The 16,324-nt window shown below is 50.0% G+C and overlaps 1 protein-coding gene across 1 annotated transcript in view; it reads left to right on the top strand.

Moving 5' to 3' along the window:
• The first annotated feature begins 204 nt into the window (after positions 1–204).
• Positions 205–16,324, top strand: part of TEX55 (testis expressed 55) — a 95,351-nt gene continuing 79,231 nt past the window's right edge. Inside the window, exon 1 of the mRNA XM_068266231.1 lies at positions 205–376. The gene's annotated coding sequence lies outside the window, so the exon portion shown is untranslated. The remainder of the gene's footprint in view (positions 377–16,324) is intronic.

The raw sequence follows: 16,324 nt of genomic DNA, 5'->3' as shown, positions 1-16,324 counted from the left end.
CTCCAGGTGTGCTTTGGAGGGAAAACCACACATGAAGGTGCCTCCACTGTGCTGCAGTCACATTATAATCTCTGTATGGGGTATTATACTTCAAAAACTTCAAACTACATCAAAGCACACAACTTTCCACCATAGCTTCAGTCCCTGGCAGTGAGTCTGGTGCGGTGACGTCACACCAGGGGAGGGGGAGGAGGAAGAGGCGGGGTCAGGCGGGCAGCACTGTGGCCGCAGCTGCAGGTCTCATCGCTGAGTTCCGTTCCCAAGGCAACAGGACGCCGTCACGTGCCAGGCCTTTCCCAGGAGCCACCTGTCGCCATGGTGACGAGTCAGCGTCCGCTGCGGTGAGGAGGACAGCGGGGACCCCGGAGTGTGACAGGTGAGCTGAGAGGGGGGTGATGGGGGCAGCTGGAGCCCCTGCAGAGCACTGAATGCCCATGGAAGGGATCAGCGAGGAGTAAACACGTGACTGCATGCAGGAAGGGTTTGAATAATGATGCACAGCTCCCAAGTGTCCCTCTTTCCTCCTCATGTGTCCCTCTTTCAGGACTTTGTCCCTCTTTCCTCCTCATGTGTCCCTCTTTCAGGACTTTGTCCCTCTCTCCTCCTCATTTGTCCTTCTTTCCTCCTCATTTGTCCCTCTCTCCTCCTCATTTGTCCCTCTCTCCTCCTCATTTGTCCCTCTTTCAGGATTTTATCCCTCTTTCCTCCTCATTTGTCCCTCTTTCCTCCTCATTTGTCCCTCTCTCCTCCTCATTTGTCCCTTTTTCCTCCTCATTTGTCCCTCTCTCCTCCTCATTTGTCCCTCTCTCCTCCTCATTTGTCCCTCTTTCAGGATTTTATCCCTCTTTCCTCCTCATTTGTCCCTCTCTCCTCCTCATTTGTCCCTCTCTCCTCCTCATTTGTCCCTCTTTCCTCCTCATTTGTCCCTCTTTCCTCCTCATTTGTCCCTCTCTCCTCCTCATTTGTCCCTCTTTCAGGATTTTATCCCTCTTTCCTCCTCATTTGTCCCTCTTTCCTCCTCATTTGTCCCTCTCTCCTCCTCATTTGTCCCTCTCTCCTCCTCATTTGTCCCTCTCTCCTCCTCATTTGTCCCTCTCTCCTCCTCATTTGTCCCTCTCTCCTCCTCAATTGTCCCTCTCTCCTCCTCATTTGTCCCTCTTTCCTCCTCATTTGTCCCTCTCTCCTCCTCATTTGTCCCTCTTTCCTCCTCATTTGTCCCTCTTTCCTCCTCATTTGTCCCTGTCTCCTCCTCATTTGTCCCTCTTTCCTCCTCATTTGCCCCTCTTTCACCCTCATTTGTCCCTCTTTCCTCCTCATTTGTCCCTCTTTCCTCCTCATTTGTCCCTCTTTCCTCCTCATTTGTCCCTCTTTCCTCCTCATTTGTCCCTCTTTCCTCCTCATTTGTCCCTCTCTCCTCCTCATTTGTCCCTCTCTCCTCCTCATTTGTCCCTCTTTCACCCTCATTTGTCCCTCTTTCCTCCTCATTTGTCCCTCTTTCCTCCTCATTTGTCCCTCTTTCCTCCTCATTTGTCCCTCTCTCCTCCTCATTTGTCCCTCTTTCCTCCTCATTTGTCCCTCTTTTCTCCTCATTTGTCCCTCTCTCCTCCTCATTTGTCCCTCTCTCCTCCTCATTTGTCCCTCTTTCCTCCTCATTTGTCCCTCTCTCCTCCTCATTTGTCCCTCTTTCCTCCTCATTTGTCCCTCTTTCCTCCTCATTTGTCCCTCTCTCCTCCTCATTTGTCCCTCTCTCCTCCTCATTTGTCCCTCTCTCCTCCTCATGTGTCCCTCTCTCCTCCTCATGTGTCCCTCTCTCCTCCTCATTTGTCCCTCTCTCCTCCTCATTTGTCCCTCTCTCCTCCTCATTTGTCCCTCTCTCCTCCTCATTTGTCCCTCTTTCCTCCTCATTTGTCCCTCTTTCCTCCTCATTTGTCCCTCTCTCCTCCTCATTTGTCCCTCTCTCCTCCTCATTTGTCCCTCTCTCCTCCTCATTTGTCCCTCTTTCCTCCTCATTTGTCCCTCTCTCCTCCTCATTTGTCCCTCTCTCCTCCTCATTTGTCCCTCTCTCCTCCTCATTTGTCCCTCTCTCCTCCTCATTTGTCCCTCTCTCCTCCTCATTTGTCCCTCTCTCCTCCTCATTTGTCCCTCTTTCCTCCTCATTTGTCCCTCTCTCCTCCTCATTTGTCCCTCTCTCCTCCTCATTTGTCCCTCTCTCCTCCTCATTTGTCCCTCTCTCCTCCTCATTTGTCCCTCTCTCCTCCTCATGTGTCCCTCTCTCCTCCTCATGTGTCCCTCTCTCCTCCTCATTTGTCCCTCTCTCCTCCTCATTTGTCCCTCTCTCCTCCTCATTTGTCCCTCTCTCCTCCTCATTTGTCCCTCTCTCCTCCTCATTTGTCCCTCTCTCCTCCTCATTTGTCCCTCTCTCCTCCTCATTTGTCCCTCTTTCCTCCTCATTTGTCCCTCTTTCCTCCTCATTTGTCCCTCTCTCCTCCTCATTTGTCCCTCTCTCCTCCTCATTTGTCCCTCTCTCCTCCTCATTTGTCCCTCTCTCCTCCTCATTTGTCCCTCTTTCCTCCTCATTTGTCCCTCTCTCCTCCTCATTTGTCCCTCTCTCCTCCTCATTTGTCCCTCTCTCCTCCTCATTTGTCCCTCTCTCCTCCTCATTTGTCCCTCTCTCCTCCTCATTTGTCCCTCTCTCCTCCTCATTTGTCCCTCTTTCCTCCTCATTTGTCCCTCTCTCCTCCTCATTTGTCCCTCTCTCCTCCTCATTTGTCCCTCTCTCCTCCTCATTTGTCCCTCTCTCCTCCTCATTTGTCCCTCTCTCCTCCTCATGTGTCCCTCTCTCCTCCTCATGTGTCCCTCTCTCCTCCTCATTTGTCCCTCTCTCCTCCTCATTTGTCCCTCTCTCCTCCTCATTTGTCCCTCTCTCCTCCTCATTTGTCCCTCTCTCCTCCTCATTTGTCCCTCTTTCCTCCTCATTTGTCCCTCTCTCCTCCTCATTTGTCCCTCTCTCCTCCTCATTTGTCCCTCTCTCCTCCTCATTTGTCCCTCTCTCCTCCTCATTTGTCCCTCTCTCCTCCTCATGTGTCCCTCTCTCCTCCTCATGTGTCCCTCTCTCCTCCTCATTTGTCCCTCTCTCCTCCTCATTTGTCCCTCTCTCCTCCTCATTTGTCCCTCTCTCCTCCTCATTTGTCCCTCTCTCCTCCTCATTTGTCCCTCTCTCCTCCTCATTTGTCCCTCTTTCCTCCTCATTTGTCCCTCTTTCCTCCTCATTTGTCCCTCTCTCCTCCTCATTTGTCCCTCTCTCCTCCTCATTTGTCCCTCTTTCCTCCTCATTTGTCCCTCTTTCCTCCTCATTTGTCCCTCTTTCCTCCTCATTTGTCCCTCTCTCCTCCTCATTTGTCCCTCTCTCCTCCTCATTTGTCCCTCTTTCCTCCTCATTTGTCCCTCTCTCCTCCTCATTTGTCCCTCTCTCCTCCTCATGTGTCCCTCTCTCCTCCTCATGTGTCCCTCTCTCCTCCTCATGTGTCCCTCTTTCCTCCTCATTTGTCCCTCTCTCCTCCTCATTTGTCCCTCTCTCCTCCTCATTTGTCCCTCTCTCCTCCTCATTTGTCCCTCTCTCCTCCTCATGTGTCCCTCTCTCCTCCTCATGTGTCCCTCTTTCCTCCTCATTTGTCCCTCTCTCCTCCTCATTTGTCCCTCTCTCCTCCTCATTTGTCCCTCTTTCCTCCTCATTTGTCCCTCTTTCCTCCTCATTTGTCCCTCTCTCCTCCTCATTTGTCCCTCTCTCCTCCTCATTTGTCCCTCTTTCCTCCTCATTTGTCCCTCTTTCCTCCTCATTTGTCCCTCTTTCCTCCTCATTTGTCCCTCTTTCCTCCTCATTTGTCCCTCTCTCCTCCTCATTTGTCCCTCTCTCCTCCTCATTTGTCCCTCTTTCCTCCTCATTTGTCCCTCTTTCCTCCTCATTTGTCCCTCTTTCCTCCTCATTTGTCCCTCTTTCCTCCTCATTTGTCCCTCTCTCCTCCTCATTTGTCCCTCTTTCCTCCTCATTTGTCCCTCTTTCCTCCTCATTTGTCCCTCTCTCCTCCTCATTTGTCCCTCTCTCCTCCTCATTTGTCCCTCTTTCCTCCTCATTTGTCCCTCTTTCCTCCTCATTTGTCCCTCTTTCCTCCTCATTTGTCCCTCTTTCCTCCTCATTTGTCCCTCTCTCCTCCTCATTTGTCCCTCTCTCCTCCTCATTTGTCCCTCTCTCCCCCTCTCTCCTCCTCATTTGTCCCTCTTTCCTCCTCATTTGTCCCTCTCTCCTCCTCATTTGTCCCTCTCTCCTCCTCATTTGTCCCTCTCTCCTCCTCATTTGTCCCTCTCTCCTCCTCATGTGTCCCTCTCTCCTCCTCATGTGTCCCTCTTTCCTCCTCATTTGTCCCTCTCTCCTCCTCATTTGTCCCTCTCTCCTCCTCATTTGTCCCTTTCCCCTCCTCATTTGTCCCTCTTTCCTCCTCATTTGTCCCTCTTTCCTCCTCATTTGTCCCTCTCTCCTCCTCATTTGTCCCTCTTTCCTCCTCATTTGTCCCTCTTTCCTCCTCATTTGTCCCTCTCTCCTCCTCATTTGTCCCTCTCTCCTCCTCATTTGTCCCTCTTTCCTCCTCATTTGTCCCTCTCTCCTCCTCATTTGTCCCTCTCTCCTCCTCATTTGTCCCTCTCTCCTCCTCATTTGTCCCTCTCTCCTCCTCATTTGTCCCTCTCTCCTCCTCATTTGTCCCTCTCTCCTCCTCATTTGTCCCTCTCTCCTCCTCATTTGTCCCTCTCTCCTCCTCATTTGTCCCTCTCTCCTCCTCATTTGTCCCTCTCTCCTCCTCATTTGTCCCTCTTTCCTCCTCATTTGTCCCTCTTTCCTCCTCATTTGTCCCTCTTTCAGGACTTTGTCCCTCTTTCTATTAAAAATATATATATTTCTCTACTGAAAAATGTGTTTTATTGACTCTAAACTTTATTCCCATCCTTTAAATTGTCCCCAGTTTACGAACGCCCGACTTACGAATGACCCGCCGATACGAACGCCCGCCGACCTGCCACGATGACGTCACGCTGCCAGGGACTACCTCTTCTGCTGCCGTTTTTTAAGCAGAGTAGGTGCAGTGGAAGGTAGATAGAGGACATCTCATCTGTTCCATGTCGGTCTAACGTCCCATTGTGCTGCCCGGAAGCTGCGCGGCCCGTCCTCTCACTCCGTTCACTGGCCCCCCCAGCGGCTTCTCATGCATCGCATAATGACGCAATCAGGAGAAGCCCCCTAGTGGCGGCGCCTCCTGACGCGTCATTATGCGACGCATGTGAAGCCGCTGGGTGGACAGTGAACAGAGAGAGAGGACGGGCTGTGCAGCTTCCGGGCAGCACAATGGGACGTTAGACCGACATGGAACAGATGAGATGTCCCCTATCTGGTTTTCGCTGCGCCAACTCTGCTTAGGGTATGGGGGCGTCCCGACTTAAGAACGAATTCAGGTTCTGAATGAACCTTCAGTCCCTATCTCGTTCGTTAACCGAGGACTACCTGTATTACTAATTTAAAAATGTTAATATGAAGGACAATGAACCAGGATAGAAAGGACCAGTGTGGTTTGAATTATAAAACAACGTATTTTTCTTATGAAATCTTTATGGTATGCGTGACTAGGGGTGTGCCAGGGGCGTGATCAGGGGTGTGGCAGGGGCGTGGCTTAAGTCTCCCTCTTTCTCATCTCAAAAAGTTGGGAGGTATGTCCAAATCCATTATTATTATCGAATTGGATGAAAATCGGTGCCGCCACAAGTACGCACGACCGAGGATTTGACCAATTTCAGACTAAAATTAGTTGAATGGACTGATGCTGGGCCCTTTTTGCCACCTGAAGCACACTTGTGAGGATGCTGCCCCCCCCCCCCCCCCCCAGGTAGTATAATAGGCCCCAGGTAGCCTGGAGGAGGTAGCAGCCAGGAAGGGGCGCAGTAGGCACAGCGGCTGGGAGGGGGCGGCTTTGCAGGAGGAAACAATTAGTGGTACGCACACGCTGGAACTCAAAAGAGGTGAGTAATTGCTCCCCCGGCCACTGCCTGACGTGAGTGCCTGCTGGCCGACGGGCATTTGGCTGGAGGGAGAGAGTGGATGGGGGACCCAGGTGAGAGAGGGGAAGGTCAGGACACCCCCTCCCCCCCCCCCCCCCCCCGCCGCCGTTGTACCTGCTGCCACCCTTCCTGGCTGCTACTCCCTCCAGCTCAGCTCCCACACACCTAGCATAGTTCCCGACTGAGATGATCGCTTTGTGCCGTCTCGGCTGAGACTGTAGCATGTGTATTACTATCCCCTGCCACGTGCCATGGCAGACCACTGAATGACTAAACCCCCCACACTGCAGGACGCCTCTCGTTACTTCACCGCCTGTCATGCCTCTTCTCCATGAGTGTAGTCCGGCAGTGTGTCTGTACATCTCTCTATCCCAGAACTCTAATAATATGGAGGCTGCTATATTTATTTCCTTTTAAACAATACCAGTTGCCAGGCAGTCCTGCTGATATCTTTGGTTGCAGTAGTGTCTGAATGACACACCAGAAACAAGCATGCAGCTAGTCCAGTCACACTTCAGTCAGAAACTCCTGATCTGCATGCTTGTTCAGGGGCTGTGGCGAAGAGTAGGGATGCGGAAATCCGGATCCGGGAGAAACCCGGATAGTTGCTATCCGGATATCTCCCAGTTACCTGTGCGGGGGGGGGGTCAATCTTACCTGTCTGACGTCTTCTTCGTCCGTCCCTCGGCGCCTCCCACGATGCGGCCCACGCGCATCACGTGACTACAAACACTTCCTCCTTCAACCCAGACGTAAGGAGGAAGTGTTTGTAGTCACGTGACCGCCGCATGGAACACATCGTGGGAGGCGCCGAGGGAAGGATGAAGAAGACATCAGACAGGTAAGATTGACCCCTCCCGCACAGGTAACTGGGAGATATCCGGATAGCAACTATCCGGGTGTCTCCCGGATCCGGATTTGAGCATCACTGGCTAAGAGTTTTACAGACAGAGGCCCTTATTCAATTCACTTTTTCTCCTAAGTTTTCTCCTAGAAGATAATTTTTCATCTACGGCATGGGTGTCCGCACATATGGCAAAACCGGGCATCTGCCCGACCCTGGCCGCTGTGCAGCCAGCAGGAGGGGAGCAGCGCAGAGAAGAGAGAGAGCTATGGGCACAGTGGGGAAGGGCGGACGTCTCCCCCCCCCCCCTTCTCTCTCCTTAGGGGGCTCTCTCTCCCTCGCTGTCCCCTCCGGAACGAAGTGTGTAGCGGCTGGGCAGCGGGCGGAACTTACCTCGTCTCGCTCCTGCGCCGGATGTTCTGGTGCCGCACTCTGGTCTGAACCAGACCAGAGTAGCGGCTAATCCATCCGGCGCGTGCGACGAGACGAGGTAAGTTCCGCCCGCTGCCCAGCCATTGCACACTTCGTTACGGAGGGGACAGCGAGGGAGAGAGAGCCCCCTAAGGTGAGGGAAGGGGGGGGAGATGGCCCCCCTTCCCCACTGTGCCCATAGCTCTCTCTCTTCTCTGCGCTGCTCCCCTCCTGCTGGGGCCCACCTGGCTACTTATTCTAGGGACATATACCCCTGCCTACATATACTGGCACATATACCCCTGGCTGTATACACAGGGCACATATACCCCTGCCTACATATACTGGGCACATATACCCCTGCCTACATATACTGGGCACATATACCCCTGCCTACATATACTGGGCACATATACCCCTGCCTACATATACTGGGCACATATACCCCTGCCTACATATACTGGGCACATATACCCCTGGCTACATATACTGGGCACATATACCCCTGGCTATATATACTGGGCACATATACCCCTATATATATATATTGGGCACATATACCCCTGCCTACATATACTGGGCACATATACCCCTACCTACATATACTGGGTACATATACCCCTGCCTACATATACTGGGCACATATACCGCTGCCTACATATACTGGGCACATATACCTCTGACTACATATACTGGGCACATATACCCCTGGCTACATATACTGGGACATATACACCTGCCTACATATACTGGGCACATATACTCCTGCCTACATATACTGGGCACATATACCCCTCCCTACATATACTGGGCACATATACCCCTGCCTACATATACTGGGCACATATACCCCTGGCTGCATATACTGGGCACATATACCGCTGGCTACATATACTGGGCACATATACCCCTGGCTATATATACTGGGCACATATACCCCTGGCTATATATACTGGGCACATATACCCCTGGCTATATATACTGGGCACATATACCCCTGCCTACATATACTGGGCACATATACCCCTGCCTACATATACTGGGCACATATACCCCTGACTGCATATATTGGGCACATATACCCCTGACTACATATACTGGGCACATATACCCCTGACTACATATACTGGGCACATATACCCCTGCCTACATATACTGGGCACATATACCCCTGCCTACATATACTGGGCACATATACCTCTGGCTACATATACTGGGCACATATACCCCTGCCTACATATCCTGGGCACATAAAACCCTGGCTACCTGTTCTGGGGACATCTCTACCCCTGGCTACCAGTTCTGGGGACATCTATACCGCTGGCCACCTATTCTGGGGACACCTATAGACCTGGGGCTACCTATTTTTGGGGAACCACTGCTGTCAGATTGAGTGTATTTTGGGGAACTGCTGCCAGGTGAGAGGTGTCTACCATATTAAGGGGGCATTCTGCCTATTTGTGTGAAATGCTGTCTATTTATGTGCCTCATGACTGCTGAATTTGTCTTGTTGGGGGCCTCATGGTTACTGACTTTGTCTTGTTGGGGGCCTCATGATTGCTGAATTTGTCTTGATGGGGGCCTCATGATTGCTGAATTTGTCTTGTTGGGGGCCTCATGATTTGTTGGGGGTCACATGATTGCTAACTGCGAGACTATGGAAAAAGCTGGATCATCATCATATGAGACAATAGCATTAAACCTACTTTTTCCGCTTTTTAAAACAGAAAATGAAACTGGGAGGTTCTAAAAAAATGAATTTATTTTTCAGGAGTATGATGGATGAAATTGTTTATCTTCACAGTTTATTTTCAACTTGGATTTTCCATAATGTTCATGTTTGAGTTAAAACGTTTGTATTTAGTTTAAATTGCTGTTGGCACTTTGTGATAGTAAAGTGACTTTGCAGTTTGGGCACTCGACCTCCAAAAGGTTCGCCACCACTGTCCTAATCTAATGTCCCACCATTGCTTAGTTCATGTAAATTTTTCTCCACCGACGACCACACCCACATTCTGGTTCATGACCACACCCATTTTTCGGCATGACATAGCCCCATTTAGCGCGCCACACAGCACCACCCCCCTCCCCCGGAAAATTTTCTGCAGACGCCCATGATCTACGTTATGTTATATAATAACTTTGTAGCACTATTCAATGGAAAAAGTACCAAAAAGTAGGTGGAAAAAGTACTATCAAAATAATTTTAGGTATTTGTTTTGCTTGCTGGTGGTTTAAAAACATTTTATTGACAAGCTTAAAAATTTCACCTACGAGAAAACTCAGGTGAAACAATGAATTGCATATGGGCCAGAGGATCAGCAGGATAGCAGTATAGCACGGCAATCTGCATTGTTCAAAAGGAAATAAATACAGTGTATGTCAGTCTCCATATCCTTCTCAATTCAGGTGTGTTTAAAGGCAAACAGTGACTGAATGTGTGTGTATAAGGCTTAAAGAGACTCTGTAATGAAAAAAGTTCCCCTGGGGGGTACTCACCTCGGTAGCGGGAAGCTTCTGGATCCTATCGAGGCTTCCCCTGTCCTCCTGTGTCCCACAGCGGTCTCGCTGCAGCCTTCTGAATGCACAGCCGACAATTTGTCAGGCTGTGCAAGATTTAACTTTCCCTGTTCCAGTGGGGGCGCTGTTGCGGCTCTCTCCTCTGAAATAGGCGGAAATAGCCGATCTCAGTCGGGTCCGCTCTACTGCTGAGGAGACTTGCGCCTGTACAGTAGAGCGGACCCGGCTGCGAGCGGCTATTTCCGAGCTGCTACTGCGCCTGCGCTGGAACAGGGAAAGGTAAATACTGCACAGCCTAAATATAAACAGGTAAATATTTACATGCTGCAGCAAGACCAGCGAGGGACACAGGAGGACGGGGGAAGCCTCGATAGCCCCCTACCGAGGTGAGTACCCCCCAGGGGAACTTTTAAACTTTACAGATCCTCTTTAAAGGAAATATCCAGGGACTATGGGGCTAAAATTAGGGTTGAGCCGAAATTTTCGAAATTTCGCGTTACTATAATTACGCATGCGAAATTTGCTTTTACGATGCGAAATTATGGTAGCGTAATTGCCATTAAAATCGTAATTGAAAATACCGTAAGCGTAATTTTCAACGCGTAATTTCACGTTTTGTTCATAACGTAATTTCGTGTTAAACCATCCCGTAATTTCGCATTTCTTCGTAATTTCGCGAATTTCGTAATTACTTGTTAGCTATAAAAAATTACTTGTTAGCATTAGCCAATCAGAAGCGAATCAACGGTAGTCAGACGAACGCTAACAAATTTTCGCATATAAACGCTTTTTCGTGTTAATAATGTAAAAACTAAGCATGCGCAGTTCAAGGGTGTAAACTACGCTTACAAACGTTTGCATGCAAGGCAAACGTAATTTCGCGATACCCACTGTAATGCGAAAATTACGCGAAGCTTACGTGGAATTTCGCGAAATCCTTCTTCATTACGATTATGTGCTTACGGCCATAATCGTAATTACGCGAAATTTCGTGAAATCGTAATTAAGTCATTACGCTCATCTCTAGCCAAAATAAAAAATCGAAATCCACTTACCTGGAGCTTCCTCCAGCCCGTGGCAGGCAGGAGGTGCCCTCAACGCTGCTCCGCGGGCTCCCGGTCTCCTCTGGTGGCCGACCTGACCTGGCCCGGCTGGCTTCCTGATCGGGCCTCTTCTGCGCTTCAATGGCGCCTCTTCTGCGCTCCACGCGGGCGCTGACGTCATCCGGGCTGTACTGCGCAGGCGCAGAACTACAGCCCGGAGGATGTCCGATGACGTCAGCGCGCCCGCGTGGAGCGCAGAAGAAACCGTTATTGAAGTGCAGAAGAGCCCGACCTGGCCAAGTCGGGTCGGCCACCGGAGAAGACCGGGAGCCTGCGGAGCGGCGTCGAGGGCACCTCCTGCCTGCCACGGGCTGGAGGAAGCCCCAGGTAAGTGGATTTGGATTTTTTATTTTGCCTGAACCTTCCCTTTAAAGGGAGTGTGAAGTGATTTTTAAAATAAAACACAGATACTCACCTAAGGAGAGGGAAGGCTCTGGGTCCTATAGAGTCTTCCCGTTCTCCTCCCGGTCCCCTCCTTCCCCGCAGGCTCCCCTGTTAGCAGTCTACGACTGTTCGGTCGTGGACTGCACTCTTCCGGGTTGGGCTGGTTTTGGCAGTCTTCTGAAGCACTCGGGCTTCCAACGCCGGGCTGCTCCGTACTGCCCACGCATGAGTGCCCTCTCTCGTGCACTCCCACGTGCGCAGTACAGAGCCGCCATTCTTCAGCAGCCCGAGTGCTTGCGGAGACTGCTGAAGTTTCCCATGGCGGGAGATTCAAACGGAGGAGCCTGCGGGGGAACGGGGAGTCCTTGAGGAGAACAGGAAGGCTGTATAGGAACCAGAGCCTCCCCTCTCCTTAGGGCTTTTTTTACGCTGGGGTAATTTACCACACTACGCCTCTGGGCAATGAAAGTCTATGGGGGAATTAACACTCCTTACGTTGTGATACACTGCGCCGGAGGTTCCCTATCTAATGCGAGCGCATACCTACGTTACCGTGCGGCTCCTGCGGTGGACGGAAGTCATGTAAGTCTAGGGCGATGCAGTCTTTTAAAAAAGTTGGCGGCGTGCAAGCGCGGAAGCGTATTTGTTTCAATACGCTTCCGTGCACTTCCGTATATCCGAAACAGGAAGTGACTGCAGACGAGCGTCACCTACTGTTTGGTTCTCAGCCTGAAGGCCTGTTTTTGGCAGTGAGGTGCGGCGCGCTGCCCGCACCGCTGCTACCAAACTGCAGTGTGAAGCCGGCCTTAGGGGAGTATTTGTTTTTTAATTTTATAATCGCTTCAGACTTGCTTTAAAAGGAACCCGAGATGTGAGACATATGGAGGCTGCCATATTTATTTCCTTTTAAACAATACCAGTCCCCTGGCAGTCCTGCTGATCTTTCTAGTCAGTATTTTCTGATTCACACACCTGAAACAAGCATGCAGCTGATCTTGTCAGATTTTTGACAGAAACGTCTGATATACACGCTTGTTCAGGGTCAATGGTTAAAAGTTTTAGAGGCAGAGGATCAGCATTGATTAAAAGGAAATAAATATGTCAGCCTTCATGGGCTTGATTCACTAACCGGCGCTAACACAGTGTGAAAAGCCCTTTCTTGCCGCTAGTGCGCGCTAAGCTACTTTGCGCGCAGCCCAGCTCACTGCGCGCGCAGCGCGGGTGCGCCTATATTAGTGCGCGGTACGAAGATAACGTCGCACCCGCTGCCCCTTAAACGTTGCATCTGGTGCGACAATAACGGTGCAGCGGGTGCCCCCAGAAGCGGCGCATAAATGATAGTGATGTGTGGGCGCAAACTCGTTAGTGTTGTAGTTTGCGCCCACTAAGTGATAGGGCACACTAACCGGCTTAGCACCGGTTAGTGAATCAAGCCCCATGTCTCTAACTTCGGGTCAGTTGTCAGAAGAAAATCTAACATGTGTACCTGACTCTGGTAGGAAGCCTCTGTTCCGGCAGTATCCATGCTGGAATAGAGCACACAGCTGATCTCTCATACACACAGAAATGGGGGGCGGCGTGCGCAAGCGGTGATGAGTAATGACGCGCGGCGCTGGGCGGGAAGGAATTCTTGACCCGAATTATTAAGGATCAGAGAGTTTGAAAAGCTTTGCGATGAAATAGTGATCTGGTCAGGCAAATAAATCGCCCGCCAGAGAATAAGCCTACCGGCATTATATACAACCTTTTCAATAAAACGCGCGGAGATGACGCATCAATCACAGAGGTTAATGCGCTGATTGATTTCAATATGCATTGTGCCGTGTTTATGGCGTTTGTGATCTACGCCTATCTAATGCGCCCTGTGAGATATCGACGGAGTCCCTCGGTGGCAATTTTCATTTTAGTGCGGGTTATTGGCTTTGGGGGGGTTGCTTATGCTAAGTGCGCTGATTTGTAAGGGGGTCTCTAACTCATCATTGGCATTTCTGATTACCCCGCTGCCCATTATTTCATTATTTTATGCTTTATTGCGCAGGAATTGACTTTTATTCCGACGAAGCGGGATTTCGTTCACATTAGTCAATATTGCCAGCGGTGGTGCTTCGCGGAGATTCTGTTATGAACTTCCGAAATCGCTGATCAGAAAAATGATACGCTACGTCAACTTCCGTACGGATACAAGGGGACAATTTACTGAGATGCTGAAAGAGACATTTTCACTTAGGGGCCTAGTTACGAAAGGTGTACGAAGGCAAAGTTGCGGATTTTTTGGGTGAAAAATATCAAAAATTTTTGGTTCGCCATATTTATAAAAGTGCAATAACAAGGTCGAAATATCATTTTTATTTCTGTGTGTTTACAATTTATTAGTCGTTCCACCGGCCACATTTCGATCCGATCATTGGATAGTACGTGATTTGCAGATCGCAAGGGCATTGCAATTAACAGGGTGATTGTGGTGCCTTTTTTTCTTGACTAATCGCAATTACACTGCATGCAGCATTTTTTCTGCAATCGCGATCGTTCTAAATTTCAGGGCTGTGGAGTCAGAGCAATTTGGGGCACCTGGAGTCGGAGTTGGAGTCTGAGCTTTCATAACACTGAGGAAGATTTTTGTACCAACTCCACAGCCCTGGTAAGTATTAAACTAAGGAGTCGGAGTCGAGGAGTCAGAGCAATATTGGGTACCTGGAGTTGGAGTCAGAGGTTTCATAAACTGAGGAGTTGGATAATTTTTGTACCGACTCCACAGCCCTGCTAAATTTATTCTTCTTTATCATCGGAAATCGCGTCTTGAAATGTGCTCAGAATAATATGAGGGATCGCAGTGCGTTTGTGATGGTGATCGCGATTCTTGATGGAAATGACGGCTCTCCTTGCTGGCGCTCAAATTCCCAGCCGCGTTTAATACTATTCCCCCTCCGAGTCGCAGCCACTCGGAGGGAGAAGTAATTCAGGGTCCTGAACCTCAAATTACCCTTAGAGCGGGCTGTGCACAATAGCATGACTGCTATAGCTCCGCCCAGCTTTAGGGCTTAGTGCCGAAATAACGTCTCATTGACCATCTCTGTTACTGAGCTTAATGGTTAAAGCATAACAGAAATACCTGTTTACCTAGAATTGGGGAGACGTATTTCTCCACTTTGATAATGTGGATGACTTTAGTTAGTGTTGGGCGAACACCTAGATGTTCGGGTTCGCGAACGTTCGCCGAACATGGCCGCGATGTTCGGGTGTTCGCGCCGAACTCCGAACATAATGGAAGTCAATGGGGACCCGAACTTTCGTGCTTTGTAAAGCTTCCTTACATGCTACATACCCCAAATTTGCAGGGTATGTGCACCTTGGGAGTGGGTACAAGAGGAAAAAAAATATTTGAAAAAGAGCTTATAGTTTTTGAGAAAATTGATTGTAACGTTTCAAAGGAAAAACTGTCTTTTAAATGTGGAAAATGTCATGTTTCTTTGCACAGGTAACATGCTTTTTGTCGCCATGCAGTCATAAATGTAATACAGAGAAGAGGTTCCAGGAAAAGGGACCGGTAACGCTAACCCAGCACCAGCAGCAGCACACGTGATGGAACAGGAGGAGGCGCAGGAGGAGAAGGCCACGCTTTTTGAGACACAGCATCCCAGGCCTTGCATGAGGACAAATAGCGTGCGGATATAGCAATGTTTTTTGCCGCCATGCAGTCATAAATGTAATAAAGATGAGAGGTTCAATAAACAGGGACCGGCAACACTAACCCAGCAGCAGCAGCACACGTGATGGAACAGGAGGAGGCGCAGGAGGAGAAGGCCACGCTTTTTGAGACACAACATCCCAGGCCTTGCATGAGGACAAAAAGCGTGCGGATATAGCAATGCTTTTTGCTGCCATGCAGTCATAAATGTAATAAAGATGAGAGGTTCAATAAACAGGGACCGGCAACGCTAACCCATCACAGATGGTCATTGTTCATGTTACTTGGTTGGGGTCCAGGAGTGATGCATAGTCGTTTCCAATCCAGGATTGATTCATTTTAATTTGAGTCAGACGGTCTGCATTTTCTGTGGAGAGGCGGATACGCCGATCTGTGACGATGCCTCCGGCAGCACTAAAACAGCGTTCCGACATAACGCTGGCTGCCGGGCAAGCCAGCACCTCTATTGCGTACATTGCCAGTTCGTGCCAGGTGTCTAGCTTCGATACCCAATAGTTGAAGGGTGCAGATGGATTGTTCAACACAGCTACGCCATCTGACATGTAGTCCTTGACCATCTTCTCCAGGCGATCGGTGTTGGAGGTGGATCTGCACGCTTGCTGTTCTGTGGGCTGCTGCTGCATGGGTGTCAGAAAATGTTCCCACTCCAAGGACACTGCCGATACCATTCCCTTTTGGGCACTAGCTGCGGCTTGTGTTGTTTGCTGCCCTCCTGGTCGTCCTGGGTTTGCGGAAGTCAGTCTGTCGGCGTACAACTGGCTAGAGGAGGGGGAGGATGTCAATCTCCTCTCTAAAGTCTCCACAAGGGCCTGCTGGTATTCTTCCATTTTGACCTGTCTGACTCTTTCTTCAAGCAGTTTTGGAACATTGTGTTTGTACCGTGGATCCAGAAGGGTATAAACCCAGTAATTGGTGTTGTCCAGAATGCGCACAATGCGTGGGTCGCGTTCAATGCAGTCTAGCATGAATTGAGCCATGTGTGCCAGAGTCCTGCCAGAATCCTCATCATCCTCTTGTGAGCGTTGTGATAGTTGTTGTGATGCATCATAGTCGTCACCTTCTTCCTGGTCTGCTTCTGCTGACCATTCGCGCTGAATTGTGGAAGTCCAACGTGCACCGCTCTGGCCCTCGTCAGTGGTGGCAGGAAATTCCTGCTCCAACTCCAGCTGTTCCTCCTCCTCTTCTTCGTCATAGCTGCTGGGGCCAGCATTTCCTGAGGCGGATGGCCTGATGTTGGTACCATCACGCTGATCGTTT

The sequence above is a fragment of the Hyperolius riggenbachi genome, chromosome 2 (genome assembly GCF_040937935.1).
Source record: "Hyperolius riggenbachi isolate aHypRig1 chromosome 2, aHypRig1.pri, whole genome shotgun sequence".
NCBI classification, from domain to species: domain Eukaryota; kingdom Metazoa; phylum Chordata; class Amphibia; order Anura; family Hyperoliidae; genus Hyperolius; species Hyperolius riggenbachi.
This window is presented reverse-complemented; position numbering and strand designations above follow the sequence as displayed.